Source organism: Scyliorhinus torazame, chromosome 12 (genome assembly GCF_047496885.1).
Source record: "Scyliorhinus torazame isolate Kashiwa2021f chromosome 12, sScyTor2.1, whole genome shotgun sequence".
Lineage (NCBI taxonomy): Eukaryota > Metazoa > Chordata > Chondrichthyes > Carcharhiniformes > Scyliorhinidae > Scyliorhinus > Scyliorhinus torazame.
Window position 1 is genome coordinate 192,506,801 of NC_092718.1, and position 23,265 is coordinate 192,530,065.

Consider the following 23,265-nt stretch of genomic DNA (forward strand, 5'->3'; position numbering starts at 1 on the left):
GTTCATGTGTCATCATTGTCATCAAGCCATTTAGCCAACAATGGTGTCACAGCCCAGCCTGATCTGGGTCCCCCTGATACATGTGTGTTTTAAAACAAGAGTAGTGCAACGTTGGTTTGTCTGCAAGGTGAAATGGAAATGAACAACACAGTGTTTCATATTTCCATGCAGCACCATAGATTTTTCCCCTTCTTTCACTATATATTAGGGGTTCAATCCCCAAAATTGTCTGCTTCCCAAAACCGGTGAGCACAGCCCCTCCAAACCCTCTCCCCTTTGGCAACGCAATCTATTTTAATTTAGTCATTTATTGTTTCTCCATGGGAACACGTCAACCAATCAGGGTTGAATTGCCAACCAATCAGCACCCTTTTCTCCTGTAGTATAAACTGTTGTGATAGTTTGAAATTTGGCATTCTTGTGTTTGTCCTAAGGAGTTCAAGATGAAAAACTTCAGTAATATAATTGACTTTTCAGCAACATTCACGTTCTGCACTACCAAGCGACCTTTCAGTACCTTGCCCAAGTGACCATTGTTCAAAAATGAGCTTAACAATGAACATCGGCCATCTATTTAACTATGGATTGTGAGGGAAAACACATCCCAGAACAAATCTATGCTGTTGTCACTCGCATGTCCAGCCACCTTCAATTCCACATGTGCTTCTGGATAGCCGTCAGGCCTAAATTTCATTTTCTCATATATCTCTCTTTGGGGCCACGAGACCAGCCTACATCGAATGTTCACATAGCAAAGCGGCAGGCCATTCCACCCAAATTGTCTGTGTTGGTGTTTATGCTTTACAGGAGCCTCCTTCTACCTTACAGCGGTAGAACTACAATGCCATCCCTTCTGACATCAGCTACTCAGCCCAGATGGGGGAATCAAATGAGGAGACTGGTCTGTATGATTCAGCTACTCCCTTCATTCGATAATTGTTTGAATAGGAACAATCTGTAGGGGTATGGGGGAAAAGGCAGGGAATGGCACTAAGGGGGCAGAGGGTATAGATTGAAGGTGAGGAGCAGGAGATTTAGAAGGGAATTGAGGAAAAACTTTTTTCCCAGATGGTGGTGGTAATCTGGAACTCGCTGCCTGAAAGGGTGGTAACGGCGGGAACCCTCACAACATTTTAGAAGCATTTAGATGAGCACTTGAAGAACCATCGCATACTAGGCTACAGACCTTGGGAAATGGGATTGGAATAGACAGGTGCTTGATGGCTGGTGCAGGCACGATGGGCTGAAGGGCCTCTTGATGTTCTGTAAAGCTCTATAACTCTAACTCTATGTTCGTTTGGAGGGCCAGAGCAGACACAATGGGCCAAATAGCCTCCTTCTGCACTGTGACAATTCTGCAGTTCATTTTTTTTAAAGGGGTAATTTAGCATGGACACTCCACCTAGCCTGCACATCTTTGCGCCTGTGGGAGGAAACCAGAGCACCCAGAGGAAACCCACGCAGACACGCGGAGAAAATGCAAACTTCACACAGACAGTCACCCAAGGCCGGAATTGAATCCGGGTCCCTGGTGGCAGCAGTGATAACCACTGTGCCACACAATTCTGTGATTCATAAACCGACCATCAAAGAAAGCTGAAGAAAATAACTTTTAAAGGAACCTTGAGCTTTAGATTGGCTTGAAGAGCTAAAATGGAGATTCCACTTGGAAGTGTACCAGATGTTTGCACACATAACCCATGAAGCAAGCTGTCATGATCTGGAATTCACTCTCCAATAGGAATGGTGGAAGCAGATTCAATAGTAACTCCCAGGGAGTCGGCAGAAGCCCACTGGGTCAATAGGACTGCTCCATCATTTAATGAAGCAGCTCCCCATCATTTAAAATGAAGGGAATCCAAAACATAAAGTTAAAGATAATTAACACTGAGTAACTGTTGTCCAATGTTTGCAAACTAGCTGGACCATGTAAAGCAGGACAATCCCGGATTCTACTGCTGGTGAAGTGTTCGGCAATGCCAGCCCTGCAAATAAGGTGAGTCTGCGTGTTGCTGTGTCCAAGACGATTCCCATTCCTCCTCGCTGTCTCGTGAAAATGCCGTTTTACAACATAGAACATGGAACATTACAGCGTAGTACAGGCCCTTTGGCCCTCGATGTTGCGCCGGCCTGTGAAACCCCTCTAAAGCCCATCTACACTATTCCCTTATCGTCCATATGTCTATCCAATGACCATTTGAATGCCCTTAGTGTTGGCACGTCCACTACTGTTGAGACAGGGCATTCCCGTACCAGCCTCCCCGAACAGGCGCCAGAATGTGGCGACTAGGGGCTTTTCACAGTAACTTCATTGAAGCCTACTTGTGACAATAAGCGATTTTCATTTCATTTCCACGCCCTTACTACTCTCTGAGTAAAGAACCTACCTCTGACATCTGTCTTATATCTATCTCCCTTCAATTTAAAGCTATGTCCCCTTGTGCTAGACATCACAATCTGAGGAAAAGGGCTCTCACTGTCCACCCTATCCAATCCTCTGATCATCTTGTATGCCTCAATTAAGTCACCTCTTAACCTTCTTCGCTCTAACGAAAACAGCCTCAAGTCCCTCAGCCTTTCCTCATAAGATCGTCCCTCCATACCAGGCAACATTCTGGTAAATCTCCTCTGCACCCTTTCCAATGCTTCCACATCCTTCCTATAATGCGGCGACCAGAATTGCACGCAATAATCCAAATGCGGCCGCACCAGAGTTTTGTACAGCTGCAACATGACCTCATAGCTCCGAAACACAAACCCTCTACCAATAAAAGCTAACACACCGTACGCCTTCTTAACAACCCTCTCAACCTGGGTGGCAGCTTTCAGGGATCTATGTACATGGACACCGAGATCTCTCTGTTCATCCACACTGCCATCTTACCATTAGCCCAGTACTCTGTCTTCCTGTTATTCCTTCCAAAATGAATCACCTCACACTTTTCTGCATCAGTGTAATTAAAAAGGCAGTTGCCACAAACAGTAACTTTCTATAAAACAGCCTTTATTTATTTCACATTTAGTCAAACTCGTGATTTGTAACAGGATATGGAAAACTGTTTAAACCAGGGAGGAAAACACAGAACGATTTTGGCCCATAGGTAGTCAGGAACTGACAAACCTGTGTTGTACTTCCAGGTCTGAGATACATAGATATTAACGATGCAAAAGCTGAGTGGAAGGGTCACGTATATAAAGAACTGGATCACAGCATTTGATCAGACAATTACACGGAATCTGAGCTAGGCAGCTGAGGACGATGTGGTGAGGCAATGAGTCAAAACTTCCTGGCAGAATTTGCTTCTATTGCTAAGGACAAGAGTAAGGTGAAAACCCTTGACCCAATACTCTGCCTTCATGTTAATGCTCAGCTGCACATTCAGATTACTCCCAGTCTCCAGAGGTCTAAATTAGATTTGAAGGCTTCTTCAGCCCATGACCTCAGCCGTTGAACTGCTGATCGTAAACATGCAGACTGCTTTTTGACCCTCGCAATGTACTCCCGACTGTTTCTTCGAGAATTCAGCAAGGTTCATTAGTGTGGCATTGATAACTGACGATTTTTTCGAAATAGGGAAAAATTCACGTGGCGGATGGAGAGAAAATCGGGCCAAATGCCTGATCTACACCTAATCCTACCTTGTGGATTTGTTTATTGGCACGTATACCGAAGTACAGTGAAAAGTATTTTTCTGCGTGCAGCTCAAACAGATAATTTAATCCATGAAAAGAAAATACATAATAGGGCAACACAAGGTACACAATGTAAATACATAGACACCAGCATCGGGCGAAGCATACAGGAGTGTAGTATTAATCAAATCAGTTTGTTTAGGAGTTTGGTAACAGCGGGAAAAAGCTGTTTTTGAATCTGTTCGTGCGAGTTCTCAGGCTTTTGTATCTCCTGCCCAATGGAAGAGTTGGAAGAGTGAGGTAAGCCGGGTGGGAGGCGTTTTTGATTATGCTGCCCACTTTCCCCAGGCAGCGGGAGGTGTCGATAGATGAGGTGTGCTCATTTGGCTTCAATGGCACCAATAATTTGGATGTTGAGTGTTGTTGGGGTGGGTTTGATTACAATCAGGACTCCATTCTTTTGAGTGGATGGGTGAGGATAGTGCGATATGTTGTATGGTTTCCTGGGACTGTGTTTACGGATCAATAAAGCTGCGTTGCTCACCCTGTGTTAGATATCTTGCTATCCTTTCACGTGGACCGATCAAAGTGAAGAACATTTGACCCATAACCTCGGCACTTGTGCCACAAATGGGCATTCAGCAACTCCGTCCATGCGTGTTCTTGAACAATATCGCTTTTCTACAGAATCAGCTTTCAAGTCCAGGTCAGCTGTTCCCAAGCACCATTTGTATTCATGTTGCAGCTGGTTTGGGAGTTCTGGGGGGAAAAAAATTACATCCATGTTCAGCTTTATCTATTTATTATGCTAACAATGGTATCTCAGAATGCACAGATGTCATGATGAAAAAATTGAAAATAATCCTATTCAAACGGCTGGGTATTTCTCAGCTACATCCGGAAATGGCATACACATTCCAATCTGCAGCATTCCCGATCGAATACCAATTAAGTACCCTCAGACCGATTTGAGAAATGTCATTGAACAAAATGATAGAGTGTCATTTGCAACCTCAGGCAGAGGTTGCCGCTGTCCTTTTGTGAGTCTCCCTGGGCCCAGGTGTGGTTCCTATGCTCAGGGGTTTAGGGCCATTTGCAATGATGTAGCCAGCGAATTTTCATTGGTGTTGGTGGAGGTGCCAAAACCTCAAGCGAAAATGGCTGCTTCTAGAGGGAGGAGGATCCTTTGAGAAGAGGACTTGCATTTAAGCAATGTGAGGAAGGCAATGGGATACCACTTAATCTTTTTTTCCCCCCTTTGTCATGATGTTCATTGAAGTTGAAAATGAAAGCAACTGAAGAGGAAAGTACAGGATGGCAAAGTAAGGAGAAATTAGCAGAGGATCTGTCCTTGGGGTGGGCACCACTACAAAACCATTGAAATCACAGCCCAGAAGGCAGACATTTACATCACCATGTCAGTGCTGGTGTTATTCTTCAGTTGGAGATTCTTCAGTTGGAGATTCTATCTTAATCATATTTCCATGCCCTTTCATTGCATTATTTTATATTCTTCCTTTCCACCTGTCTACTTAATTTCCTTTTAAATATTATAATATCAGTCCCAATGGTCACCTGTAGTAAAGCATTCTATTTTCTAATAATCTTCTTCAGAAAGCTTTCTTCTAACTTTTCTTATCTTGACTTTATAGCATTTTACAAAGAAGACTTGCATTTATGTGGTACACTTCATGACCACAGGATGTCCCAAGTGTTTTCCAGCCAATGAATCACGCAAATGTAATAGCTAATTTGTGCACAGCAAGCTCCCACAAACAGCAATATGATAATGATCAGATGATCTGATGTTGATTGAGAATAACTATTGGTCAGGGCACTAAGGATAACTCCCCTACCTTTCTTTGAATAGTGCCATGGGATCACTCATGTCCCCCTGCAAGAGCAGGGCCTTGGTTTAACGTTGCAGCTAAAAGACAGATTAGACTAAAGGAATGGTCCAGCTTAAACATAAATCTGCTTAGTAGCAGAATAATAGAGGACAGATCTTTGCATGGCCTTCCCGGCTCTGTGGACCTTCAAAAATGGCGGTCGGGACAGGATGCTGGCGTCCACTCCTATTTCCAGCCAAAACCATTTTCACCAGTAAGGGAAAGGAAGCCATGATGGGCCATCTCTTCTGGTATCTCACCAATTTGCCACCAATTCCAGTTCTTACTCGACTACTGAAAGACAACTCCTCCCACAAACCAGCAACACTCCACCTATTACCTCACGGCAGGAGCTGCGATCAAGGTGGCCCTTAATATCAGGCCCAAGACATGATCTTCCCTCCTCATCATCAAGGCCCACCTCGGGCAGCACGGTGGAGCAGTGGTTAGCATTGCGGCCTCATGGCGCCAAGGTCCCAGGTTCGATCCCGGCTCTGGGTCACTGTCCGCGTGGAATTTGCACATTCTCCCGTGTTTGCGTGGGTTCCACCCCCACAACCCAAAGATGTGCAGGGTTGGTGGATTGGCCTCGATAAATTGCCCCTTAATTGGAATAAATGAACTGGGTACTCTAAATTTATTTTTTTTTTAAAGAAAAAGAAAAAAATAAATCATGCACCTCAGCCTCTGATCTACTTCTGGGGTTGGCGGGCCTGACTCCATCCCACCCCCGCCCACTGAATAAAAAATGTACGTTTCAGGGTTCTTTTTATCGAGGTGGATCTGATGAGGTGGGAAATTTCCCAATTTGAGTTACCTGCCTCAGTCGCGAAATGGAGCCCATAGTGTTCATTTTAATGCCACCATCATTTCACCAATATCAGATCAGCACTCCCTGCCACATGGAGAGACCGCCATATACATCAAGGTGTCCTCACAGTAACATCCTGAAGAATGGGGCTTTCTTCCTGGAGCCTCCATGTCCTATGGGCAAGGTCCTTCGGCGACCTCGCCTCTCCGTGGCCTCAGCAGAGGTAACCCGCTTGCTGGCGATGCTGGCCCTCGGTTTGGCCGACCAACTTGGAGAGGCGGGCTGCCATTCTTAGTTGGACAGTGGCCCTCACGGTGGCCTCTTAATTGGTCATTGTGGGTAAAATCTGCAGCCCTGCCATTCACCTATGAGGTCTTTGGGCCTGCATTTGCTCCTGGCATGACAGTAATATTCCAGCCTACGCCTCAGTGTCAACATATCCCACCTTAATGTGCGCTAAACTGATATCCTTGCAAACAGTTTCAGAAAGCCCAGTAGATGTAAGTTTTGTGCATGACTGCATTACATCATCAGTTAGATACATCTCTGGGGAGACTGTGGTGTAGTAGTATTGTCACCGGACTAGTAATCCAGTGACCCAGGGTAATGCTCTGGGGACCTGGTTTCGAATCCCACCATGGCAGATGGTGGAATTTGAATTCAAGAAGAAAAATCTGAAATTAAAACTGAAAGGAAATCTGCCGTCCTCACTTTGTCTGACCTACAGGTGACTCCAGACCACAGATGTGGTTGTTCCAGTACAGCTACAACATTGGCATCTGTGCAAATTGGCAATGTGGAAAATTGCCCAGATATGTCCTGCACACAAGAAGCAGGACAAATCCCACCTGGCCAATTACTGCCCCATCAATCTACTCTCGATCATCAGTAAAGTGATGGAAGTGATGACAGTGCTATCAAGCAACATTTTCTGAGCAATAACCTGCACACTGATGTTCAATTTGGGTTTCAGAAGGGTCATTCAGCTCCTGATTACAGCCTTGGTTCAAACATGGACAAAGAGTTGAACTTCAGATGGGAGGTTCGAGTGACGGTCCTTGACATCAAAGGAGGCATTTGCCCGAATGTGGCACCAAGGAGGCCTAGCAAAACTGGAGTCAATGGGAATCAGGGGGAAACCCTCCGCTGGTTGGAGTCATACCAATTACAAAGGAAAACGGTTGTTGTGGTTGAAGGTCAATCATCTCAGTTTCAGGACATCATTGCAGGAGTTCCTCAGTGTAGTATCCTCGGCCCAACCATCTCAGTTAGAATCATAGAATCATAGAAGTTTACAGCATGGAAACAGGCCCTTTGGCCCAACCAGTCCATGCCGCCCAGTTTTTACCATTAAGCTAGTCCCAGTTGCCCGCACTTGGCCCATAACCCTCTATACCCATCTTACCCATGTAACTATCTAAATGCTTTTTAAAAGACACAATTGTACCCGCCTCTACTACTACCTCTGGCAGCACATTCCAGACATTCACTACCCTCTGAGTGAAGAAATTGCCCCTCTGGGCCCTTCTGAATCTCTCCCCTCTCACCTTAAACCTATGCCCTCTAGTTTTAGACTCCCCTACCTTTGGGAAAAGATGTTGACTATCTACCTTATCTATGCCCCTCATTATTTTATAGACCTCTATAAGATCACCCCTAAGCCTCCTACGCTCCAGGGAAAAAAGTCCCAGTCTATCCAGCCTCTCCTTATAACTCAAACCATCAAGTCCCGGTAACATCCTAGTAAATCTTTTCTGCACTCTTTCTAGTTTAATAATATCCTTTCTATAATAGGGTGACCAGAACTGCACACAGTATTCCAAGTGTGGCCATACCAATGTCTTGTACAACTTCAACAAGACGTCCCAACTCCTGTATTCAATGTTCTGACCAATGAAACCAAGCATGCCGAATGCCTTCTTCACCACCCTGTCCACATGCGACTCCACCTTCAAGGAGCTATGAACCTGTACTCCTAGATCTCTTTGTTCTATAACTCTCCCCAACGCCATACCATTAACTGAGTAGGTCCTGGCCTGATTCGATCCGCCAAAATGCATCACCTCACATTTATCTAAATTAAACTCCATCTGCCATTCGTCGGCCCACTGGCCTAATTGATCAAGATCCCGTTGCAATCCTAGATAACCTTCTTCACTATCCACTGTGCCACCAATCTTGGTGTCATCTGCAAACTTACTAACCATGCCTCCTAAATTCTCATCCAAATCATTAATATAAATCACAAACAACAGTGGACCCAGCACCGATCCCTGAGGCACACCACTGGTCACAGGCCTCCAGTTTGAAAAACAACCCTCTACAACCACCCTCTGTCTTCTGTCGTCCAGCCAATTTTGAATCCAATTGGCAACCTCACCCTGGATCCCGTGAGCTTTAACCTTCTGCAACAACCTACCATGCGGTACCTTGTCAAAGGCTTTGCTAAAGTCCATGTAGATAACGTCTACTGCACTGCCCTCATCTACCTTCTTGGTCACCCCGTCAAAAAACTCAATCAAATTTGTGAGGCATGATTTTCCACGCACAAAGCCATGCTGACTGCCCCGAATCAGTCCTTGCCTCTCTAAATGCTTGTAGATCCTGTCTCTCAGAATACCTTCTAGCAACTTACCTACTACAGACGTTAGGCTCACCGGTCTGTAGTTCCCAGGCTTTTCCTTGCTGCCCTTCTTAAACAAGGGCACAACATTCGCTACTCTCCAATCTTCAGGCACCTCACCTGTGGCTGCCGATGATTCAAATATCTCTGTTAGGGGACCCGCAATTTCCTCCCTAGCCTCCCTCAACATCCTGGGATACATTTCATCAGGTCCTGGGGATTTATCTACCTTGCTGCGCTTTAAGACTTCCAGCACCTCCTCCTCTGTAATATGCACACTTCTCAAGACATCACTATTTATTTCCCTTAGTTTCCTAACATCCATGCCTTTCTCCACCGTGAATACCGATGAGAAATATTCAGGATCTCACCCAACTCTTGTGGCTCTGCACATAGATGTCCTTGTTGATCCTTAAGAGGCCATACTCTGTCCCTAGTTACTCTTTTTCCCTTTATGTATCTGTAGAAGCTCTTTGGATTCTCCTTTGCATTATTTGCCAAAGCAATTTCATGTCCCCTTTTTGCCCTCCTGATTTCCCTCTTAACTCTATTTTGACAATCTCCATACTCTTCAAGGGATCCACTTGATCCCAGTTGTTTATGTACGTGATATGCCTCCTTCTTCTTTTTGACCAGAGTCTCAATATCTCGAGTCATCCAGGGTTCCCTACTTCTACCAGCCTTGCCCTTCGCTCTAAAGGGAATGTGCTTACCCTGAACCCTAGTTAACACATTTTTAAAAGCCTCCCATTTACCAGCCATCCCTTTGCCTGCCAACAGTCTCCCCCAATCTACCTCTGAAAGTTCCTGTCTGATACCATCAAAATTGGCCTTGCCCCAATTAAGAATTTTAACTCTTGGGCCAGACCTATCATTCTCCATAGCTATCTTAAAACTAATGGAGTTATGGTCACTTGTCCCAAAGTGATCCCTCACTAACACTTCCGTCACTTGCCCTTCCTTATTTCCCAAGACGAGGTCAAGTTTTGCCCCCTCTCTAGTCGGTCCATCCACATGCTGAATGAGAAATTCCTCCTGAATACACTCAACAAATTTCCCTCCATCCAAGCCCCTAATGCTATGGCTGTCCCAGTCAATGTTGGGAAAGTTAAAGTCCCCTACTATTACCACCCTATTTTTCTTGCAGCTATCTGTAATCTCCTTACATTATTGCTCCTCAATTTCCCGCTGACTATTTGGGGGCCTGTAGTACAGTCCTATCAAGGTGATCTCTCCCTTCTTATTTTTCAGTTCCACCCATATAGACTTAGTGGGCGAACCCTCGGATATATCCCCTCTAAGTACTGCCGTGATGTTCTCCCTAATCAAAAACGCCACTCCCCCTCCTCTCTTACCTCCTGTTCTATCCTTTCTATAGCATCTGTACCCCGGAACATTGAGCTGCCAGTCCTGCAACTCCCTTAGCCATGTTTCAGTCATAGCTATAATATCCCAGTCCCATGTGCCCATCCATGCCCTGAGTTCATCCGCTTTGCGTCAGGCCCCTTGCATTGAAATAAATGCAGTTTAATGTAGACTTTCCTTGCTCTCTGCCCTGCTTTCTCTGGTCATGCTTTACACACTCTCCCTTCCTGCCTTTTGTTTCCGTCCCCACTGACTTCCTACATCGGTTCCCATCCCCCTGCCACATTAGTTTAAACCCTCCCCAACTGCACTAGCAAACACACCCCCGAGAACATTGGTTCCGGTCCCACTCAGATGCAGACCGTCCGATTTGTACAGGTCCCACCTCCCCCAGAACCGGTTCCAATGTCCCAGGAATTTGAAACCCTCCCTCTTGCACCATCTCTCAAGCCACGTACTCATCCTAGCTATCCTGTCATTCCTACTCTGACTATCAGGTGGCACTGGTAGCAATACTGAGATTACTACCTTTGAGGTCCTACTTTTTAGTTTAACTCCTAACTCCCTAAATTCAGCTTGTAGGACCTCATCCCATTTTTTACCTACATCGTTGGTGCCTATATGCACCACGACAGCTGGCTGTTCGCCCTTTCCCTCCAGAATGCCCTGCAGCCGCTCCGAGACATCCTTGACCCTTGCACCAGGGAGGCAACATACCAACCTGGATTCTCGTTTGCGTCCGCAGAAATGCCTGTCTATTCCCCTTATAATTGAATCCCCTATCACTATAGCTCTGCCACACTTTTTCCCGCCCTTCTGTGCAGCAGAGCCAGCCACGGTGCCATGAACCTGGCTGCTGCCACCTTCCCCTGGTGAGCCATCTCCCCCAACAGTTTCCAAAACGGTAAATCTGTTTTGGAGGGAGATGACCGCAGGGGATCCCTGCACTGCCTTCCTACTCTTCCTCTGTCTGTTGGTCACCCATTCCCTATCTGCCTCAGTAATTTTAATCTGCGGTGTGACCAACTCACTGAATGTGCTATCCACAGTTGATTCATCAATGACCTTCCTTCCACCATACAGTCAGAAGAGGGGTTGTTTGCTGATGACTCACAATGTTCAGCACCATTCATAACTCCTCACTTCAGACACTGATGCAGTCCATGTCTAAATGCAGCAAGACTTGGAAAATATCCAGGCTTGTGCTGATGACAAGTGGCAAGTAACACTTGTGACACAAAAGTGCCAGACAATGACCATTTCTAACAAGAGACAGTCTAACCATCAACCCTTGGGGGTTAGCAGTGACAAGAAACTTAACTGACCTATCCACATTAAAACTGTGACTCCAAGAGCAGGTCGGAGGCTTGGAATCCTGAGGGGAACAACTCACCTCCTGACACCCAAAGCCTGTGCACAATCTACAAGGCACAATGCAGGAGTGTGATGGAATACTCTCACTTACCTGGATGAACGCAGCTGCAATGACCCTCAACAAGCTCAACACAATCCAGGAGAAAGCAGCCGGTTTGATTGCCACGCCATCCACAAACATTCACTCCTCCACCACCGATGAACAGTGGCAGCTATGTGCACCATCTGCAAGATGCACTGCAGGAACTAACCAATACTCCTTCAACAGCACATTCCAAAGCCATGACCATTACCGTCTAGAAGGATAAGGGCAGCAAACACATTGGAACACCACCATCTTGAAGTTCCCCTCCAAGTCACCCACCCTCTTGACTTGGAACCACATGGCATTTACTTCATTGCCGCTAGGTCACAATTCTGGAACTCCCTCTCTAACAGCACTGTGAGTGTACCTACATCTCAGGGGCTGCAGTGGTTCAAGAAAGCAGCTCACCACCGCCTTTTCAAGGACAATTAGGGATGGGCATAAATGCTGGTCTAGCCAGCAATGTCCATGTCCTGTAATTGAATAGAAAAAAATATATATCGTCCAGATATATCAATGATATTCGATGCTGGTGTTGAGTATTAAGCTTGTAGTGATTAAGTTAGAATGACTAATTTAGAATCTCTAATGAATATTGAGGATATTAAGGTCTTTTCAACAGTTATTAATTGTAACTAAGTATAACTGCTCACAAGATACTCTTGTGAAAAGATAAGTTCCCACAATGCCTATCCTTGGGCGCTCTTTCCAATTGAGTCATCAACGTCTTTTATTGTATCTTTTATTTGTTATTTTGGGATCAGATTCCATGAATCCCATCCGTTAAAACCAAAAACCTGATAAAGTCTATTTCACGTTGAAAAGCATAATATTGTGTATTGTTAAAAATTTCTGTATTGTTATTGTTGCGTTTGCTTTGTAAGAGGGGAAAAATTGTTGTTTGGGAAAAAACTTTCAATAAAACATATTTAAAAAAAAAGAAAAGCATAATATTGTAAACAGGTTTGATATCTCGACTTTGTTCTTTGTTGTCCAGTGGGACAATGTTTATAAGCAGTGAGACTAGCATGTCACAGCTAGGAACATGTTCTTATGAGAGAAATCGCAATCTGGGCCAGAATTCTCTGGCCATTGAGATTCACTGTTACCGCCGGCAGCACATCTCTCCCCCGCCGGTTTCATAGAATCATAGAATCTACACTGCAGAAGGAGGCCATTTGGCCCATCGAGTCTGCACTGGCCCTTGGAAACAGCACCCCACCCAAGCACACACCTCCACCCTATCACTATAACCCAGTAACCCCACCTAACTTTTTTGGACACTAAGGGCAATTTAGAATGGCCAATCCACCTAACCTGCACATCTTTGGACTGTGGGAGGGAACCGGAGCACTGGGAAGAAACCCACGCAGACACGGGGAGGATGTGCAGACTCCGCACAGACAGTGACCCAAGCCGGAATTGAACCTGAGGCCCTGGAGGTGTGAAGCAACTCTGCTAACCACTGTGCTACCAATCCGTTTCCTGGCAGCCTGGATGTTTTCAATAGGAAATCCCATTGACCAAGTGGCGGGAAGAGAGATTCCCACCGCCAGCGAGCAGCGTGCCACTGAGAAACACGATCTGGGAACAATCCAGCCATCGATCTCCATTGATCTCTAAGTGATGCATGCTGCACCAGACGTTATGGTATAGTGGAGATTGTTGGGGTAAGGAACTAGTTAATATTCATCTCCTGTGACAGCCACACAGTTTTGTCATGCCTTTGAATATTTGTGTTGGTTTTTCAAAAGTCCAGGTATCAGATCATTCTTAAAACAACTCTCTTTTCTAAGCCCAACTCCAATTCCAAACCCCAAGGTTCAGACGGGAGCTTCAGATAATGCTAAACCTGACACTTTTTACTTAAGTGGCTACAGATGGGACCCTTGACAACACAAACAAATAAGGAGAGTCAACGCTTCAACTTCAGGATACACACTAGCCTAGCCCTTCCCGTGCTCAGAAAATGTGTGGCATCTTCTGATGAGGTGATTTAGTAGATAGAAAGAAATATTCTTAGATTTTTTTTCTCATAATCTTTCGATAAGGACAATTGCAGCAGTAAAAGTATTGGTGCACTGCACTGATTTGTACAGTTTATCTCTTTAAAACTTAACCCTCCGCAGTGCTTTGCTTCTTAATGAGAACTTGTCAGATTGTTATCTCGAGGTCTGCTGCCTGATGCACCAGTAGAAATGTAAGTGCATCTGTGTGAAATGACACATTTAATGGGTGATTGCATCTATCAAATATGTCTTGAAATTTGTGAATTCGACTCAGTAACACAGATTATGCATTGTAAAAGTTGGTTACTACAACAGATGTTTCATCAGCTTCCACACAATGATATTCTGGCAATTAAGCTGTTCTGCACTGTTTCAGGGTTTGAACATGCCTGAGAAACTTGCCAACATGGCAACACAATCCTTTTAATTCGATGGAGTCAAGTCACCCTCGGATTGTACATATTTATTGCGGCAACATTTGTTCAGTTGGTCTGAGTTTTGATCATACGGTCTATGCTGAAGGATTTCATTCCTCTGCCTGAACCACATGTTACCTTTGAAGTGCTGGATCCTTCAAGGAAACTAGGAACCAATCTTCAGGTTCATTTTTATAACCAATGGATCCAAAGTTGAAACCAAAATTCTGCTGTCGTTACTGACACCGAACGTGGTGTGCATTCGGAATAAGAGGAGCGGTCTTGGGGGAGGAAATCCACCATCCTTACCTGGTGTGGCCTACTTCAGATCCAAAGCAAAGTGATTGCCTCATAACGGTCCTCTGAAGTGGCCAAGCAAGCCACTCAGTTCAAGGGCAATTAGGGATGGCCAACAAATGCTGGCCCAGCCCAGCGACGCCCATATACGATAAATGAACAGAAGAAAAAAGAATTATTTTCCTATATCGAAAACCGAGATAAAGAAATGAAAGAGAGGTTCAACATCAGCAGTATTCCACCTATAAAGTGAATTGTGAATTCTGGGTTTGTAAATTTAATATAAAATCCATACTCTGATGATTTCAATTAGTGATGATGTAGGTAAGCAAAATCAATGTCATCTCCCAGCCTGAGAAGATCTTCCAAATAACTTCAGGTTATGATCCAGCCATTAATGCGTTCGGAATGATTTTTTTTTTTGCCTTTAAAATGTTACCTGACTCGTTGTAATATAATCCTCATAAGTCGAGCATTGCCTGTCATGCTTGAGTCAAAAAAAATAAAATGGAAGAATTCTCCCGCATCGAAAAAAAATGTATTGATTGAAAAATTAAGCAACCAAGTGTCAGCAGAGACAACAGACACACAGCCAGATTTCATTGGCGCACTGCTGGTATTAAACTCAGAGCAGTCATTACGGTAGTTGGCAGATGCAGTACCACCGACTCTAGTAGCTGAAGGATCAGATTACTGAGCTACCCCGTAACCAGGCCAGTTCTCCTTAGAAACTCTTAGCTACATGGATAGATATTTAATAGGGTGGGGGTGTATAAGGGAAGGTATTGTTTTGGTTGACTCCTACGTGTGGATCCAAATGAAGCATGAATGAGTTTGTGTAACTTTCCTCGGGGTTAAGAGGAGGTCACGGAGGTTCCATTCCTTGGCCTTGCACCAAGTTTATGAAGTTGTGAGAGAGCACTGCAGGCTCCTGGGAGCTTAACCAAATACCTGCCGCATATTGTAGTTCAGTCAGACTTTTTGACTAGGATCTAGAGCAATAAAAGGTGAAGACAAAACAAAAGCTAGAGTCCACTGTTTTGAAAAGAGGGGATTTGATAATGTTCCTGATGCAGTCAGCTCAGGACGAGAGTGTACATTTGTGAAATTGAATGATCTGACTCCCAAGGATCAGAGTTGAAAGGGGATATTGTTTTGTCAGATGGTAAGTATGATGAAGTAATTATCAAATTAAATTGTCGCCACTTCCCACAGGCTTGTGGCTGTGAATGAGGGCAGAGGAACAGGTGGCCGAACATGCTAGAAACACTGAATTCATTACTCCCAAGTTTCAATGGGGTGATGTCATGAGATACTCAGTGACCTTCGGGGGAGAGATCTTATTGAAGTATGGCTTCAAAAAAAAAGAGTTGGCCGAGGAATTTCTGGATGTTTTCTCAGCCCCTGCTTTTCCACTGCTTAATTATAAAGACAAGAGTCCGACACACATGCCTCTGGTTGAAGAATACGAGGAGTATGAGAAAGAAAGGTTAGTTACATTGACTGGGAATCACATGGAATTGGTATCGAAAGGAAGAAGAAATAAAATTGATCTATTGATGGTCAGCTTTTATTTCCCCATGAGCTGGTTCCACCCCACAACCCTCTGAGTTATGTGTGCTCCTTTATAGTTCTTTCCTCCTGTGCATTCCCAATAATAACTACTCCACTGTTGGTAACCATGCCTTCAGTTGCCTATAGGCCCCAAACACTGGAATTCCCTCTTTGCACCTCTTCCCCTCTCTACTCGGTTTCCCTCCTTTAAGACACGTCTCAAAACCTACCCCTTTGATGAAGGCTAAATGAATGGAGGAGTTGGGGCCAATACTGGAGGAGGAGGTTTGGAATGAGGAGCTGTAGAGGGTGAAAGCCACGGAGTTGTGTGCGAGGCTGAGCCTCATTAAGGCTAGGATGGTTTTTTTTGAGGGGGTGGAGGATAGGTGCGAGTGCTGCTTGAGGGGCCCAGACACTGCGCACACATGTTTTGGTCCTGTTCTAAGTTGCTGAGTTTCTGGAGGTCCTCTTTCAACACCATGTCAGCGATCATAGTTAGAGCCCTGCCCTTTGGTGGATATTTTCGGGGTTTCAAATGTGCTGGAACGGCGGACAGGTGCGGGGGCGGATGTCCTGGCCTTTACCCCGTTGGTGGCGCGGAAGCAGATCCTGTTGGACTGGAGGTTGGCAACACCGGCGAGTGCTTCAGCGCGACTATGGGATTTGTTGGAGATTTTGCACCTCGAGAAGGTTAAACATACCACGAGGGGGTCGATTGAAGGGTGTGGTAGTCACCACTGTTGTATTATATTGTATATATGGGTATTACGGTAAGGCCCCTGTACTACAGGTACGGGGTAGATCCCTGCCGACTGGCTCCGCCCAATAGGCGGAGTATAAATGTGTGTGCTCTCCGAACAGCAGCCATTTCGTAAGCTGCTGTAGGAGGCCACACATCGCTGTGTAATAAAGCCTCGATTACATTCCACTCTCGTCTCGTCGTAATTGATAATGCATCAAGTGTTCGACCGGAGATGGCGGCATTTCAGAGAATTGATCACGGTTAGCTGGTGAGGATGATTGGGGGTGGGGTGGGGGAGGGGGAGTAAGTAGGGGTGTTTCTTTTCTTTCATTTTGTGTTCCACGGGTTGGAAGGTTGCGTTGGAGATTTGTTTGGAGTTTGTGTTTGGTTAAGAGTTTTTGTTTGTGTGTTTTGTAGTTTTGTATAATATGCTAAAAAAAATTAAGAAAAACATTTCTTTTCAAAACTACCCCTTTGAATAAGCTTTTGGTTATCTGACCTAATCGCTCCTTATGTGTCTTGGTGCCATATCATGTTTCATCATGCTTCCGTGAAACATTTTGTCATGTTTCTTTTCATGAAAGGCGATTTATAAATAAAAATTGTTGTTCATTGGACCACTTTGAAAACTTCTGAAAAGGTGCATAACAACAATCTATCCCTCAATGCCAGCAAAACTAAGGAGTTGGTCATTGACTTTAGGAAGCAAAGTACTGTACACACCCCGTTCAGCATCAACGGGGCCAAGGTGGAGATGGTTGACAGCTCCAAATTCCTAGGTGTGAACATCACCAACAATCTGTCCTGGTCCACACATGTCAACGCTACCACCAAGAAAGCACAACAGCGCCTATACGTCCTCAGGAAACTAAGGAAATTCAGCATGTCCACATTAACTCTTACCAACTTTTACAAATGCAGCAAAGCATCCTATCTGGCTGCATCACAGCCTGGTATGGCAACTGCTCGACCCAAGACCGTAAGGAACTTCAGAGAGTCGTGAACACAGCCCAGTCCATCACACAAATCTGCCTCGCATCCATTGACTGTATCTACACCTCCCGCTGTCTGGGGAAAGCGGGCAGCATAATCAACGACCTCTCCTACCTGGCTTACTCACTCTTCCAACTTCTCCCATCGGGCAGGAGATACAAAAGTCTGTGAACATGCACGAACAGATTCAAAAACAGCTTCTTCCCCGCTGTTACCTGACTCCTAAAACGACCCTCTTATGGACTGACCTGATTAATACTACACTCCTGTATGCTTCACCCAGGTGGCACGGTAGCACAGTGGTTAGCACCGTTGCTTCATCAGCTCCAGGGTCCCAGGTTCAATTCCCGGCTTGTGTCACTGTCTGTATGGAGTCTACACATTCTCTCTGTGTCTGGTCTCCTTGCACCCGAACAGGCGCCGGAGTGTGGTAACTAGGGCCTCTTCACAGTAACTTCATAGCAGTGTTAATGCAAGTCTACTTCTGACAATAAAGATTATTATTATTATATTATTATATTGTATGCCGGTGTCTATGTATTTACATTGTGTACCTCGTGTTGCCCTATTATGTATTTTCTTTTTCTTTTATTTTATTTTATTTTCATGTACTAAATGATCTGTTTGAGCTGCTCGCAGAAAAATACTTTCACTGTACCTCGGTACACGTGTCTAACAAATCCAATCCAATCCAATCCAAAAGCTGCAAAATTGGTGTCACTATTTCCATACACCTGGAGGCCATTCTGCATAATCCAATACACTTTTTGCACTGCCCATTACCGATGCTTGTTTACAGTTTCACTTGCACCCAAAGGCAGTGAAGGCATTTGGAACTGGGCATGGACCTCCTGGAAATGTAGTCAGCAGAATTTGAAAGTATTTGGAAGAGTCTGTGAAGGAAGATAATGAACAAGAGCCTGCTCGTAACTGCTTTACAGCCAAACAGATACAGCAGTTAGTCTTGCATGACAACAGGATGGAGCTGCAAATTATAACATTGATACTAAAATTAATTTTCTTGGCATGCCTTAAGCAAAAACAAATTATAAGAAAGAATTTCTGAGTATTATCTCAGTAGTTTTAAAAAGAATGAAGAGGAAATAGGAGCAGGAGTAGACCATATGGCCCGTCGAGCCTGCTCTGTCATTCGGTATGGTAGGTGGTATAATGAGGGTGGCACGGTGGTTAGCAGTGCTGCCTCACAGCGCCAGGGACTCAGGTTCAATTCCAACCTTGGGTGACTGTGTGGAGTTTGTACGTTCTCCCTGTGTCGACTTGATTCCCACCAGTTTCTCCTGTTTTCTCCCACAGTCCAAAGATGTGCCGGTTAGGTGGATTGACCTTGCTAAATTGCCCTTAGTGTCTAAAGGTTATGTGGGATTACAGTGATAGGGCAGGGGAGTGGGCCTACGGCTGAGGTAGAGTGCTCTTTCATAGGGTCGGTGCAGACCCGATGGGCCAAAAAGCCTCCTTATGCACTGCAGGGTTTCTATGATCATGGTTGATCTTTGGATTTAACTCCACTTACTGCCTGCACCCCATATCCATTGATTTCCTGAGACCAAGGTTCTGTCTATCTCAGACTTAAAATATTCAAAGGTGGAGCATCTTTGGGGCAACCCCTGTGATTGAGAATTGCAAAGAGTCATGATCCCTTGAGCGAAGAAAATTATCCTCATCTCAGTCCTAAACGATTGGCCCCCTTGTCTAGAAACTGTGTCCCCGTGTTCTAGATTCAGCTACTAGGGGAAATAACCTCTCAATATCTACCCTGTCAAATCACTTCTTAATCTTAAATGTTTCAATGTGATCACCTCTCATTCTTCTGAACTCCAGAGAACATAGACACATTTTACTGAGCCGCTCACCATGGGATAACCGTCTTGTCCCAGGGACCAGTCTAGTGAGCTTTTGCTATACTGTCTCCAATGCAATTATATCTTTCCTTAAATATGGAGACCAAAACTCCATGCGGTGTTCCAGGTGTGGTCTCACCAATTGTAGCAGGACCTCTTTACTCTCGTACTCTAATCCCCCAAAAATGTATACTGACATGCCACATGTTTTCTTCTTGCTTACTGTATCTGTATTCTAAATTGTTTATGTTTCTTGTACCAATGCACCCAAGTCTCCCTCAACATCATTTCAAAGTTTCACACCTTCTTTTAAAAGATATTCAGCTTTTTTGTTCTTATGACTGTGGTAGTATGCATTAGGGGTCATGTGGGACTGTGAAGCCGTGATGTCATTGGCTGACAGATCCCGGGTCCTGGTTGACTGTTGACCTCTAGCTCCGCCCTGAAGGCGGAGTATAAGAACCAGGAGTTCTCCCCCGCAGGCCAGTCTGCTACTGAACTGCGGGGAACAAGTCACGCTTAATAAAGCCTCATCGACTTCATCTCTATTCGTCTCTCGTGAGTCTTTGTGCGCTACAATCTATTAAGCGTGCTTAAAGGACTATGGAGCTCAGGATCATCCCGGAATGCCTGAGGATCAGCCCCCACGCAGTGAACTCAGCAGCAGTTTTCAAACACTGGCAGATTTGTCTCGAGGCCTTCCTCAGAACGGCCCCCGGCCGGGTCACAGAAGACCAGAAACTACAGGTCCTGCACTCGAGGGTAAGCCCGGAAATTGTCCCTCTCATCGAAGACGCAGAGGATTTCCAGACGGCGTTCGCAGCACTAAAGAGCATCTATGTTCGCCCAGTGAACCAGATCTACGCACGCTACCAACTCGCAACGAGACGGCAAAGTCCCGGAGAATCGATAGATGAATTCTACGCCGCGCTACTAATTTTGGGACGGGCCTGCAGCTGCCCGCCGGTAAACGCGATGGAACACACGGACATGTTAATGCGTAATGCTTTTGTGGCTGGTATGAACTCTTCCCAAATCCGCCAAAGACTTTTAGAAAAAGAGTCGCTAGGACTCTCAGAGGCACGGGCCCTTGCAGCCTCCCTGGATGTGGCCGCGCGAAACGCCCGCGCCTACGGCCCCGACCGCGCGGCAGCCCCTTGGGCTCCGTGGACCCCCCGTCGCGACAAACCCCCCCCCCCTCCCCCCCACCCCACGGGCTTGCGTGGTTCAGACGCCAAGTCGTCCCGGGGGAGCCCACTGCTATTTCTGCGGCCAGGCGAAACACCCCCGGCAGCGCTGCCCGGCCCGCGCAGCGATTTGTAAGAGCTGCGGGAAAAAGGGCCATTTCGCGGCTGTGTGCCGGTCCCGGGAGGTCGCCGCTGTCCCCGGAGAACAAGGAGTCCTGCGCGCTTCTAACGCTCCCCAACCCCCCCAGCGCCCCATGTACGACCCGCAGGCGCAACCAGTTTGGGTCCCGGCCACCGCTGTCCCCGGAGAACAAGGTGACCTGCGCATTTCTAACGCTCCCCAACCCCCCCAGCGCCCCATGTGCGACCCGCAGGCGCCGCCATTTTGGGTCCCGGCCACCACGAGGGGAGGAGGGGCGCCGCTATCTTGGGACCCCCCAGACCTGTGCGACGCACGGGGACGGCCATTTTGTCCACCCCCGCCGCCATCTTGTGACCCCCCAGCCATGTGCGATGCATGGGGGCGGCCATTCTGTTCACCCCCGCCGCCATCTTGTTCACCCCCGCCGCCATCTTGGACGGCAACAACGGACCCCAGTGTCGACGGCTCCACGGGGTTCGAGGAAGACGCTCAAGCACTACGATCACGTCTGGCCTCAATGACGCTGGACGCTCCAGACGACGACAACAATGGTGCTGATAAACGGGCACGAGACACCATGCCTGTCGACTCCGGGAGCACGGAAAGCTTCATCCACCCCGACACGGTAAGACGCTGTTTTTTGACCATCCGTCCCAGTGCGCAAAAGATTTCCCTAGCTGCAGGATCCCACTCCGTACAGATTAAAGGCTTCTGCAAAGTGACCCTAATGGTGCAAGGGAGGGAGTTTAAAAACTACAGGCTCTACGTCCTTCCCCAACTCTGCGCGCCCACATTACTGGGATTAGACTTCCAGTGCAATCTGCAGAGCCTGACCTTCCAATTCGGCGGCCCAATACCCCCACTCACTATCTGCGGCCTCGCAACCCTCAAGGTTGAGCCCCCATCCTTGTTTGCAAACCTCACCCTGGATTGCAAACCCGTCGCCACCAGGAGCAGACGGTACAGCACCCAGGACCGGACATTCATTCGGTCCGAAGTCCAGCGGCTACTGAAGGAAGGCATAATCCAGGCCAGCAACAGTCCCTGGAGAGCACTGGTGGTAGTAGTAAAGACAGGGGAGAAGCAAAGGATGGTCATAGACTATAGCCAGACCATCAACGGGTACACACAACTAGATGCGTACCCTCTCCCCCGCATATCCGACATGGTCAATCGGATTGCCCAATATAAGGTCTTCTCCACCGTGGACCTCAAGTCCGCCTACCATCAGCTCCCCATCCGCCCAAGTGACCGCAAGTACACAGCCTTCGAGGCAGACGGGCGATTATACCACTTCCTAAGGGTCCCATTTGGCGTCACAAACGGGGTCTCGGTCTTCCAACGAGAGATGGACCGAATGGTTGATCAACACGGGTTGCAGGCCACGTTCCCGTACCTCACAACGTAACCATCTGCGGCCACGATCAGCAGGACCACGACGCCAACCTCCAAAAATTCCTCCAGACCGCTAAAGCCTTGAACCTCACATACAACGAGGACAAGTGCGTTTTCAGCACAAACCGGCTAGCCATCTTGGGATATGTAGTGCTCAATGGGATAATTGGCCCCGACCCCGAACGCATGCGCCCCCTCATGGAATTTCCCCTCCCGCACTGCTCAAAAGCCCTAAAACGCTGCCTGGGGTTCTTTTCATATTACGCCCAGTGGGACCCCCAGTACGCAGACAAGGCCCGCCCCCTAATACAGAACACGACATTCCCTCTGTCGACAGAGCCTTGCCAGGCCTTCAGCCGCATCAAAGCGGATATCGCAAAGGCCACGATGCGCGCCATCGACGAGTCCCTCCCCTTCCAGGTCGAGAGCAACGCCTCCGATGTAGCTCTAGCGGCCACCCTTAACCAAGCGGGCAGGCCCGTGGCCTTTTTCTCCCGAACCCTCCACGCTTCAGAAATCCGCCACTCCTCAGTGGAAAAGGAAGCCCAAGCCATAGTGGAAGCTGTGCGACATTGGAGGCATTACCTGGCCAGCAGGAGATTCACTCTCCTCATGGACCAACGGTCGGTAGCCTTCATGTTCAATAATGCACAGCGGGGCAAAATTAAAAACGACAAGATCTTAAGGTGGAGGATCGAGCTCTCCACCTTCAACTATGAGATCCTGTACCGTCCCGGAAAGCTGAACGAGCCGTCCGATGCCCTATCCCGCGGCACATGTGCCAACGCACAAATTAACCGCCTCCAAACCCTCCACGAGGACCTCTGCCACCCGGGGGTCACTCGGTTCTACCACTTTATAAAGTCCCGCAACCTCCCCTACTCTGTGGAG

The 23,265-nt window shown here is 46.7% G+C and overlaps 1 long non-coding RNA gene across 2 annotated transcripts in view; it reads right to left on the reverse strand.

Moving 5' to 3' along the window:
* Window positions 1-2,983: 2,983 nt before the first annotated feature.
* The window catches only part of LOC140387274 (uncharacterized), a 252,974-nt gene continuing 232,692 nt past the window's right edge, over window positions 2,984-23,265 (reverse strand). For both annotated transcript variants that reach the window (XR_011933824.1, XR_011933823.1), the window contains exon 3: window positions 2,984-4,392. This is a non-coding gene — a long non-coding RNA (uncharacterized lncRNA). The remainder of the gene's footprint in view (window positions 4,393-23,265) is intronic.